Here is a 9038-nt window from a genome sequence, read left to right on the forward strand (position 1 = left end):
TGGAGGGTCAGGAGCTTTTGACAAAGCCCTAAAGCCGTCGAGCCCAGGCGGTGCTGAAGGACCGGCGGGAGATGGCGGAACCAGTGGCTCCGCCGACCGAAGCGCAGGCAGGGCTCCAGAAGGCCGCAGTAGAAACCAGACGACACACAAAGGGGAACACAGGAGGGAGTGAGGAGGCCAACTGAGACTGAGGGACGGAGGGACGGAGTGAAGACGGAGGAGTGCAGTCCAGAGGTGAGGGCAGGCTGACGAGGGACCAATGTGTGACCGGAGGCAGGGTGGAGACTGGTGAGACTAGTGGAATGATGGGCCATGGTGGAGATGAGGGAGGTTGGAGCCAGGGTGAAGGTAATCGACCAGAGGGCCGAGGTGGAGATCTGGGCGAGGTGGCTTGAGGTGGAGGTGCCGTGTGGACTCTAATGGGAGGAGGCGGGAGAGGGAGGCAGGGAGGGAAAACAGTCTTAGGGCTGGAGACCAGCGGGGAGACATTTATAACAAAGTTCATAGTTGGAGCGGGTTCGTGACAGGCTGGAGCGGCTGGCTCGTGACAGGCTGGAGCGGCTGGCTCGTGACAGGCTGGAGCGGCTGGCTCGGCAGCGGCTGGATTGGCTGGATCTGAGGGCTCGGCGGCTGAGACTGGAGACACTGGCTCGGCGGCTGAGACTGGAGACACTGGCTCGGCGGCTGAGACTGGAGACACTGGCTCGGCGGCTGAGACTGGAGACACTGGCTCGGCGGCTGAGACTGGAGACACTGGCCATATCAGGCCGTATCACATGGTGGCTCGTGTGAGGCTGGAGCCTCCTTGGTGAGGGCTGGAGCGGCAGGTTCGTGATAGGCTGGGGTAGCTTTTTTCCTCCTCCTCCGCTTTTTGGACCCAGCGGAGGAGTGTGGGTCCAGCGTAGGACAGGCAGGGAGTTTACTGGAGGGATATGCGGAGGAAGACGGCGGTTGACTAACTGGCCTGGCCAACCGTGTTTCTGGACGGACTGAAGACAAACACTTATCTTGAACCCTTTCTACCAGGAATTTGGAATTATTCAAACACAAAATTAAATTGATAGTTAATCAGGTTCATCTAAACGGATAGTGTTGTCATCCAGCCCGTCCAAAAACAGGGCGATTAAACAAGCATCTGGCCAGTCAGTCAGAAAAGCAAGCTCAACGAACTCCTCCACATACCTCTCCAGAGAACGACCTACCTGTAGGAGCCCGATGAGGCAATCGCCGGCCATCAAGGAAGTGGGAGGCATGGGAGAAGCTGGAGCCAAGGAGCAGAGGAAAGCATCCATCTTTTTTTTTTTTGTGGAAAATCCAGTCGTTTAAAGGTCCATTCTTCTGTTACGTGTAGCTGGTAGAGAGATGAGGCAGATATGGATTTCCACAATATATACACCACTTTAATAATCTCAGGCAAGGAGACACCAAACATACACTTAACACAACAGAGAACGGACAAAGAGTGAAGAGAGTGAGTGCAATATAAAGGGAGTGCTGATAATAGAGTCCAGGTGCAGGTGATCCGTGAAGATAGGGAGATGAAGAGGTAGGTGAGTGCACGTGTGGAGAACAGGAGGATCATGGGAAACGTAGTCCAGGGAAACAAGGGATATGTGACAATAACAAAGAGTGAAAAATTTAAGGGGGTCTGAATACTTTCCGTACCCACTGTATCTTTCTGGATATTGATCTAGGTGTTGGGGCATAATTCTGCCATCTGCTGTTTAGAGAAAAATCTGTAGGAAATATAGTTTTAAAAAACTGTATATACTACATCCAGCAGAGGCCCATTGTAAGGAACCTTGCATCGGCCCAAAAACGGACTCCGACGCCCCCGGGCGAAGGTTAACACTTGTATGCCTCTTCAGCGTCTCTATTAAGTTCATTTAATTTCACTCGCTTAATCTGACTCCAATTTCAAATAATTCTTACACTTAGGTTGCCAATTAGAAATTCATCATCAGTTATGCATTAATTTAGATATTTGATGATTCTGGATATTCCATATTTCAATTGTTCAGTCATTAGGGACCCGATGCCGCACAGAGATACTCGCCCCGGGATTTCGCGGTAAACTCACGGACATAAACTGGCCAGTCTGATCTTCGTCAGAGGGTGTAATAAGTTGGCTAATACCTTTAGTCGGTTGCCTACTGCTCACTCGAACAAAAGTGTATTTTAATTTAGCCACTTCCATACAACTTGCTAAATCAGCGGTAAACAGAAATCAAAAGGTCAAGTCAAGTCAAGTCAAGTCAAATTTATTTATATAGCGCTTTTACAATTGGTAATTGTTTCAAAGCAGCTTTACATATTAGAAGCACAGAAAAAAAAAGGGAAGTGGTTAAAACTGTACAAACAAGCGTGGTAATATGTAACATATACAAGATGGTGCTACATTAAGCCAATGTCGGCTGACTTCCAGGGGTGGAAAAAACCCCCTAGGAGAAAAACCCAGCGTGCTAGCACTGGGAAAAAAGTCCTAGGAGGGAAAAAACCCCTTGGAAGATATATATATGTAAATGTATATGGAGATCAAAATCTGAATTGTACATTTTTATTATAGAGTTTAAAAATCGATTATATATAAATATATGTAAGCGGATACGGGGATCCTGGGCTACGTTGTAGTCAGGTCCAGACGCAGGTTCTCCATCTGACCTGGATACGGCCTGGATCCAGCACCCGGCAAACCTCAGGATAAGCAGAGAGACAGATATTAGCGTAGATGCCATTCTTGTTCTGATGTACAGGTATATCTAGTGTTATAGGAAATGTTCTCGGTTCCGGCCGACCTAATTATTGCAGCGAAACAATCCTTTAACGGATTTGAAAAATGTTAATGTATTGATAATGTGTTATGTGTATGCAAGAGCAAAGAGATGTGTTTTTAGTCTAGATTTAAACTGACAGAGTGTGTCTGCTTCCCGAACAATGCTAGGAAGATTGTTCCAGAATTTAGGTGCTAAATAGGAAAATGATCTGCCGCCTTCAGTTGATTTTGATATTCTGGGTATTATCAACTGGCCTAAATTCTGAGATCGCAATAAACGTGAAGGACTATAATGCATTAAGAGCTCACTTAGGTACTGGGGAGCTAAACCATTTAGAGCTTTATAAGTAAGTAGCAAGATTTTAAAATCTATACGATGTTTAATAGGGAGCCAATGTAATGTTGACAGAACTGGGCTAATATGGTCATACTTTCTGGTTCTAGTAAGAACTCTAGCTGCCGCATTTTGAACCAACTGTAGTTTGTTTAAAAGCCGAGCAGAACAACCACCCAGTAGAGCGTTACAATAATCTAGTCTTGAGGTCATGAATGCATGAACCAACTGTTCCGCATTTGTCATTGAGAGCATATGTCGTAATTTAGATATATTTTTTAGATGGAAGAAGGCGGTTTTACAGATACTAGAAACATGACTTTCAAATGAAAGATTGGTATCAAAGAGCACACCCAGGTTCCTAACTGAGGACGAAGGTTTAATGGAGCACCCGTCAAGTGTTAGAGAGTATTCAAGGTTTTTTCGTGAGGAAGTTTTTGGTCCAAAGATTAGGAAATCAGTTTTTTCTGAATTTAATAATAAGAAATTTCTTGTCATCCAGTTTTTAATGTCAGCTATGCATTCTGTTAGTTTTGTGAATTTGTAGGTTTCGTCAGGGCGCAAGGAAATATAGAGCTGAGTATCGTCAGCGTAGCAGTGAAAACTAACACCATGCTTCCTAATTATCTCTCCTAAGGGCAGCATGTACAGAGTGAAAAGCAACGGTCCTAATACTGAGCCTTGTGGTACCCCATATTTAACCTGTGATCGATACGACATCTCTTCATTAACTACCACAGACTGATAACGGTCAGATAAGTATGATTTGAACCATGCCAAAGCAATTCCACTAATGCCAATATAGTTTTCAAGTCTTTTTAAAAGAATGTTATGATCGATAGTGTCAAAAGCAGCACTGAGATCTAATAACACTAATAGAGAAATACAGCCACGATCGGATGATAGGAGTAGATCGTTTGTAACTCTAACGAGAGCAGTCTCAGTACTATGGTATGGTCTAAATCCTGACTGGAAATCCTCACAGATTCCATTTCTTTCTAAAAAGGAACACAGTTGTGTTGAAACTGCCTTTTCTAGTATCTTTGACAGAAAAGGTAGATTCGAGATTGGCCTGTAATTTACTAAATCTCTCGGATCTAGTTGAGGTTTTTTAATAAGAGGTTTGATAATAGCCTGCTTAAAGGTTTTTGGCACGTGTCCTAGTGTTAAAGATGAATTAATTATATCAAGAAGTGGACCTACGACCTCTGGAAGCATTTCTTTCAGTAGTTTAGTCGGCATTGGGTCTAACATACATGTCGTTGATTTTGATGATTTGATAAGTTTAGATAATTCTTCCTCTCCTATAGCGGCGAATGATTCTAGTTTTACCTCAGGGACACTACAGTGCACTGTCTGAAGAGAAACTGTAGACGGTTGCATGTTTATAATTTTCTCTCTAATATTATCAATCTTGCAAGTAAAGAAGTTCATAAAGTCATTACTGCTGTGCTCTATGGAAACGTCAGCAGTTGAATCTCTGTTTCTAGTTAATTTAGCCACTGTGTCAAATAAATACCTAGGATTATGTTTGTTTTCTATTAAGAGATTTGAAAAATAAGTAGATCTAGCATTTCTTATGGCTGTTCTGTACTCAATCATTTTTTCTTTCCACGAAAGGCGAAAAACTTCTAGTTTTGTTTTCTTCCAACTACGTTCAGCTTTTCTAACAGCTTGTTTTAGAGCCCGAGTGTGCTCATCATACCACGGCGTTGGATTAGTTTCCTTAATCTTCTTTAGACGTAAAGGAGCGACCGCATCTAATGTGCTGGAAAAGAGAGAGCCAATAGTTTCTGTTGCAGCATCGAGTTCTTCTAAGTTGTCAGGTATACTAAGGCGATGAAACTGCTCGGGGAGATTATTTATAAAGCAATCTTTAGTGGCAGACGTGATTGTTCTACAATATTTATGGCTGGGTGGTGGTTTTGTAGCCTTGGCTAATTGTATTATACACGAGACTAAATAATGATCTGATATATCATCGCTCTGCTGTAGAATTTCAACAGCATCAATATCTATTCCATGCGACAGTATTAGATCTAGGGTATGATTACGATGAGTGGGTCCTGACACGTGTTGTTTAACTCCAATAGAGTTTAAAATATCTGCAAATGCCAATCCAAATGCGTCTTTATTATTATCTACATGGATATTAAAATCACCAACAACAAGGACTTTATCCGCAGCCAGTACTAACTCTGATAGAAACTCAGCAAATTCTTTGATAAAGTCAGTATGGTGCCCTGGTGGCCTGTATACAGTAGCCAGCACAAATGTCAACTTACATAATGTTACATAAAGCACCATCACTTCAAAGGAATTATATTTGAAATTCTTTTGAATGATTCTGAATATATTACTATAAATTACAGCAACACCTCCCCCTTTGCCTTTCTGTCGAGGATTGTGTCGATAATCATAACCTTGAGGACTAGATTCATTTAAAGTAATGTAATCGTCTGGTTTTAGCCAGGTTTCTGTCAAACACAGCAAGTCTAGTTTATTGTCTGTGATAATTTCATTTACAATAAGTGCTTTTGAAGAAATAGATCTAATATTCAGTAACCCAAGCTTTATCATTTGTTTATCTGATTTATCTGTGATTTTCATTTTTTGAACATCAATTAAATTTTTACCCTTAAAAGGTTTTGGAAGTTTTTTGTATTTACTAGTTCGAGGTACAGACACAGTCTCTATGTGATAATATCTAGGTGAAAGTGTTTCTATGTGCTGTGAATTATCTGAGTTCTGTGACGTGAGGCGGCTAGCAGACGGTCGGTTTAGCCAGTTTGTCTGCGTCCTGATCTGGGCCCTGGTTTGTCATGTTTCAGCTCTAAGACTATTTGCCAAATTTCTAAGTCTTCAGTGCCTACTGCTCCTTCATTCATGCGCCTTCAGTTTGTTCTACCCTGGATACAGATTTACGGTAGCATTAGCCTCCCATAATTCACTGGTAATAATAATATCAGGAGAATCCAGAGTAAATCAAATATAACATTTTATTTGTCAGGTAACAGTTGTAATGACTGAGGCAAATCAGACACAATTATTGGTTAGTTAACCAATAGTTTTAAGCTCACTCTGGAGTCTGTCCCCATCCCCCGGGAAGTTTTCAGTTACAAGTTTATTGTGCTGAGGAATGTGGTTGCAGCATGGAGAGCAGAGAAGAGACACAGAAAAGCAAGGCCTCGGCCTACAAATGAGCCATGTGCTCCTCATCCAACATGGAAAAGACTGGCAATAACTTCGGGCTGAATCATCCAAGATCTCTCCTCAGAAGGCAGAACCGATGCTCCTCAGCCTAAGGGCATCTTGCAAGTATCGTACATTTTAACACTAAACAGCGAGTTAGTATTAATTTGTAAGACTTACCTTTGCTATTGCTGAAGAAACTGATGATTCCTTTCCAGATTGTCTTTGACATTTCATGTAGCTCTAGTAACAGCATCTCTTCCGGTTCAACTCTATCATTACTCATTCTGACTTGCGTGTGTGTGTGACCCTTTATGTATGTTATGTTATGTGTTTGTTAGTTTAGTTATGTGTTTGTGAGTTAGTTATAAAGATTGTGCACAATACACGTTTGATTCTGACTCCGTCTGCTAATGAATTGCCTCTTAAGTGATAAATCCGGACTACGTGCTCTGAGTAGTACAGTACAATAAGAATTATTATTTTTCCATAACTTGGAAATTGACATTTCTTAGAATTAATAAACAATCAACACTGAGCGTTCACTGGACGAACAGGTTAACTGATTGTAATGTTAATTTTAATGTAGCTACGTCCAGTTAATCTGATTAACGGATTCACATATTCATAATTAATCATAATTAATAATCATAATGAGTTATGAATAATTATTAATATTTCCCCTTTGAGTTAATTTTCGCTACATATTTGGTGGAGAACGAAAGGCATCATTTTAGGCAATTGTTTGCAGATGGACCAGTAATCAATCATGTGTTTTGGCATAATTTTTGTTAACATCTTATACATGCACAAACTGGGGCTTCAATGCACATTCTCTTGAACGGCAGAACGTTCCTCGATGCTATAATGCATGTTTAAATTGTATGAAGAAGGTAACCTGAAATTATCGAAGAAATCATAATTTCAGTTGCTAAATGAGTGTAAAACTTTTCTGACGATGGAATCGCAGATTAGTAGCGCGTACAAAAGGGTATCAAAAGCTTTAAATGCATAAGTCTTTCTGACGATGGAATCTCAGATTAGCAGCACGAACAAATAAACTAACCTAAATCTGGGCGAAGAAATCCCCACTTTCAGCTGTAAATGCATAAGCCTTTTTCCGATGACGGAATTCCAGATTAAGCAGCATAAATTTACCTGTGTGACGAAGAAATCCCACTACAGCGTTTGTAATGGTGTTCTGGGCGAGACTCCCCAGTCACCGATTAAAGGCCTTTTTCTGTTCGTTCCGTCACTGTATTCATATTCATGCGTGGGACCGCACATATGAAACACACGCAATGAACCTGTGGTGTAAATTCTAGCGTAGCTAACTAGCAATCCACCACCGTCTGTGAAGTGATGTGCTGTTGTGATTTGTGAGTTATGCGTGACTACACTGGAGTTCTTAATGCGGGCTTGCAACGCGGTTAGAATTCTGATCCATTCTGATCGTGTTGCAGGCTGGCATTGGTCTCCTGGCAACGCATGACAACAGAGCGTGGAGAGCAGACACCTCTGAAAGTCTGATAGCAGCACACCCACATCACAGACTGTTGTGCAAACAACGAATCACGTGTAGCCAAATCTAGCTCTATAGAAACCCTACGCGTATACCCTACGACTTAAAACCCTTTACCTCGACTAAAAGCTGCTAGCACCCTGCTAGCACCTAGAAATATGCAAGCGTGAAGCATTCAAGCCAAAGACTTTATAGACTTTGGGATTCCCTTTAGGAGGGATTTTGATTTGAACCGCTGATGGGAACACAATGCGTTGTGAAGCTCCGAATCAAATGAATCAATTGCATCACAAACGATTCACTGTTCGAACCGCTCAAAGCGCCCTTTTGCGAGTCAGAACAGTAAGCGTAGTGAATACTAGAGACACATGAATACGAATAGCGAATATGAGACATCTTTAATAAACCATTCACAAATGTTATCAATTAAATGTGATCAATGAATCATCTAATATCCTTAAACCTGAGGTTTCTGTCAAGACATGATATTTCAGTAAACTGTAGCGCTTATTGAAACACTTTGAAACTTCTAGGACGCATCACAAAGCCTCATTTACTGAAATCACGTGACTGTGGCAGTTTGATACACGCTCCGAATCACTGATGCAACACAAACGATTCATTTGAGTTCCAAAGCTTCACAAGGCATGCCTCAAAAGGCACCCATCTCTGGTTTAAACCGTTTGTATGTGTGTGCGTGTGTGTGCGTATGTGGCGTCACTCACGTTGTCAAGTGTGAGTACCTCTATTCAGTCAAGTTGAATTTAAATTAAATTTAAAATTTAATTAAATCAATTTGTTTAGTTTCCTATCTCTACTTCATGCTAATACTTTGTTCACCTGACTATCCCTATGCAGCCAAGTTGAATTTGGTTAAATTTGAAAATTTAATTAAATCAATTTTGTCTGTTTAACTTTCCTTTTAGATTTCTAAATCTACTAGGAAATTCTAATTTTATTTTGTTCTACTTCATTCCTCCTCTACGTGTCATTTTATTTCCTTCACTTTCTTTCTATATCTCTGTTCGGCCAAGTTGGATTTAATTAAACTTAGCATTTAATTAATTCAACCTGGGTATTCACATTCCGTAGGTCTAAAGGGGCCTTCTGTTTTTATTTTTATTTTTTTTGTGTTATTCTACTATCACCCTCTTCAGTTTTTCTATAGGATTACAGTAGTTCTAGAAACTGTTGTTTCCTTAATGAGGCATAATGAG

This window comes from Chanodichthys erythropterus, chromosome 5 (assembly GCF_024489055.1).
Source record: "Chanodichthys erythropterus isolate Z2021 chromosome 5, ASM2448905v1, whole genome shotgun sequence".
NCBI classification, from domain to species: Eukaryota; Metazoa; Chordata; class Actinopteri; order Cypriniformes; family Xenocyprididae; genus Chanodichthys; species Chanodichthys erythropterus.